A 2,779-nucleotide genomic window follows, 5' to 3' on the forward strand; every position below is an offset into this window, starting at 1 on the left:
TTTATTAAAACTAATTTTGTATTTATAAAACATTTTTTTATTTATAAAAACTATGTTATTATTTTTTGTATTTTAAATATGTTTTCTATTTCAATTTTAAACACTATTTATAAACACTATTTTATTATATTTGGTATTTATAAAAACTATTTTGTATTGATAAAAAGATGATTTCATATTTATAAAAATATTTATATTTATTAAAACTAATTTTGTATTTATAAAACATTTTTTTCATTTATAATAACTATTTTATTATTTTTTGTATTTTATATATGTTTTCTATTTCAATTTTAATTTTATATTTTCGAATTTCAATTTAAAAAAATAAATTTATAATTTTTTTTTTAATTTTAGAAATATTCCGAGGAAGTTTTTTCCTCGGAATATTCCGACGACATCTTCCTCGGAATATTCCGAGGAATTTCCGACGAATCCGAGGAATTTCCGACGAACTTGTGGTCCTCGGAATTTCTTCGGAAATTCATTTCCTCGGAATTCCGTCGGAAATTTCCGAGGGATTTCTAAGGAAAGATGAATTTCCGAGGACTTTTTTCGTCGGTATGTCGTCGGAATAGCGTTATTCCGACGACATACCGACGATTTTTTGCCTCAGTATGCCGTTGTTTTCTTGTAGTGTACTGGTATAGAAACATTAATGAATCATCAGTCAAACCAATGAACTAAGAAGGCTTCCACAAGACTGATATTTTATATTTCAGTAAGACTTAGTTTTCTTATCATTTCTGGATCATTTAAACATTTAATAATACCCGTTATTAGATATAAGACTCATATTCAGTGACAAAAAAAAAATATATATATAAGACTCATATATTTAATGTTAGAACCATAAAGGAAACCATCTAGACAGTAACCTCTCAGTAGTTGAAGAATCTGAGAATTGAACAATGTTTTAAACGAAAGAACACAACAAGCGTAGGAAAGGCGCAGAAGATCTCTCAAAGATAAGATCCCAAGATTAGGAATTTGTCCGATTCTCTAACCCATGTTCAAAGGAGGAAAAAGAAGACAGGAACACCTGAATATTCCTAAATATGTTTCGCTATTCCGTTTCTCATTTCAATAAAAAATTGTGCAACAACAAGACCGCAAGAAATAAAAGAGCTGGCGTAAGAAAAGCTATTTTAGAAGAGGATGCAACAAAAAATAATTAATTTTGATGAGGAAAACATCTTGACATTTTGATATTTTTGAATGAATGGGCCTAATATAAGAATGTTATTCCGTGGCACCCACGGTTTTAGAGGGTTAAAATCTCTGATTGATTATGCCAAAGGACAAAATCTTAGTACTGTGTGTTGTCTGAGATTTGTCTTATTGTCTAATGATTGGAATCATGTTCTGACGTACACCTACACAGACTAGCTAAAGCATCGGACATAAATAGGGTTTAATATCTATCTATATATATAAAGTATGGTCTGCTCTCTTCTGGAGCATGCCACCTATGATTCCACGTCATAAAATCGTGATCCGTGGTGACGACAAGTGTCTCTGTTTGAGTTTTTGTTTAGATACAAGATGGACCTTGCGGTTGGGGTTTTGTCTTAGGTTATTTAGGTTTTAATGTACAAAAGCCCAGCCCGTTTGTGAGCTAATCTTCTCACGACAGCTACCAGTTAGGGTTCACCTCTTCTCCGATATCTGGAAAGCTTCAACAACAATGGTGACTTCTGATGGGTTTTTTTTTGCGGTAGATCTTCATGGAGAATCTCTCATCGAGCTCAGTTCGTTTCGTGTATACTGGGATTCTTCTCTTCCGAACCGTTACAGAATGCATTGAATCGTTACCATTAACGAACGTCTTAACTCTTCGATCCACTCTTCCTCATTCAATGCATCTGCACTCTCTTCCAAGAGATGCATCTGCAACTATAAAAAGGTAATCCTTCGTACCGTAAACATCATCTTAAAAAAATTATCTCTTTGAGATTTTATAAGGTTTTCAATCTAAGAAAGTTTAGATTTTTATTGGTTTCTTGCTATTCTCCTTCAGTTAATTTGTTTGTTTCTAATTTACATTCTTATGTTCTTTGAGTTACTGTTGATTTCTTATAACTTGATCGTTTATGATTTTGCAGAATCTTCCAACTCTTATGCCAAAAGATACAGTTTTGGATGTTCTCAAAATCTTAGTTGGTAAGGAATCGATCACCTAACACAGTCTTTTTGATTTCTATAGGCTCTTCTTATATGCTGTTTCATAAAAGTAAATGTTTCTTTTTCGCTGGGGATCTAAAAAGACATCCGATTCTCATACACTGCAAAGCAAGAAATGTAATCTACAGACATCAATTTTTTATCGTCTTCTTTTTTTAATAGAAGTTAATAAAGGATATTTTTTTTGTGGTCTTTTATGAGATTAGTTCTCTGCAAGACATTAATGGTTTGATGGTTATGACGAGAACTCAATATGAATGCGGCATAGGAAAAGTTGTCTGGTAGGGTGCTTAAAAAAAAGTTCAGAGCTGGGTTTTATTATCGGTGAGTATAACAAGTTGCTTAGCTTCAAGTTCTTTCTCGAAAGCACACTGCTTTGTTCATCATCGTTAAAGCCTATGTTAACATTTCAACCTTTCTCTTTAAGGTGAAATTGTTATAAACATGGTTGTAGGAGGTGAAGTAACCACTCTCAAAGGCCTTGAAGAAATCAGCGGCATTATCATCACAGAGATGCTAATCAATGTATAGTAGATTTAATCCATGATAAAACAATAAATTTTGTTCTGTTTTCTAATCTTTGTTGATTGGCTTA

The 2,779-nt window shown here is 32.2% G+C and overlaps 1 long non-coding RNA gene across 1 annotated transcript; it reads left to right on the top strand.

Moving 5' to 3' along the window:
* The first annotated feature begins 1,770 nt into the window (after positions 1-1,770).
* Positions 1,771-2,505, top strand: LOC106334346. The gene is made up of 3 exons (XR_001268589.1): positions 1,771-1,906; positions 2,106-2,163; positions 2,391-2,505. It is a non-coding gene; the product is annotated as an uncharacterized LOC106334346 (long non-coding RNA).
* Positions 2,506-2,779: the final 274 nt, after the last annotated feature.

The sequence above is a fragment of the Brassica oleracea genome, chromosome C3 (assembly GCF_000695525.1).
Source record: "Brassica oleracea var. oleracea cultivar TO1000 chromosome C3, BOL, whole genome shotgun sequence".
Classification (NCBI taxonomy): domain Eukaryota; kingdom Viridiplantae; phylum Streptophyta; class Magnoliopsida; order Brassicales; family Brassicaceae; genus Brassica; species Brassica oleracea.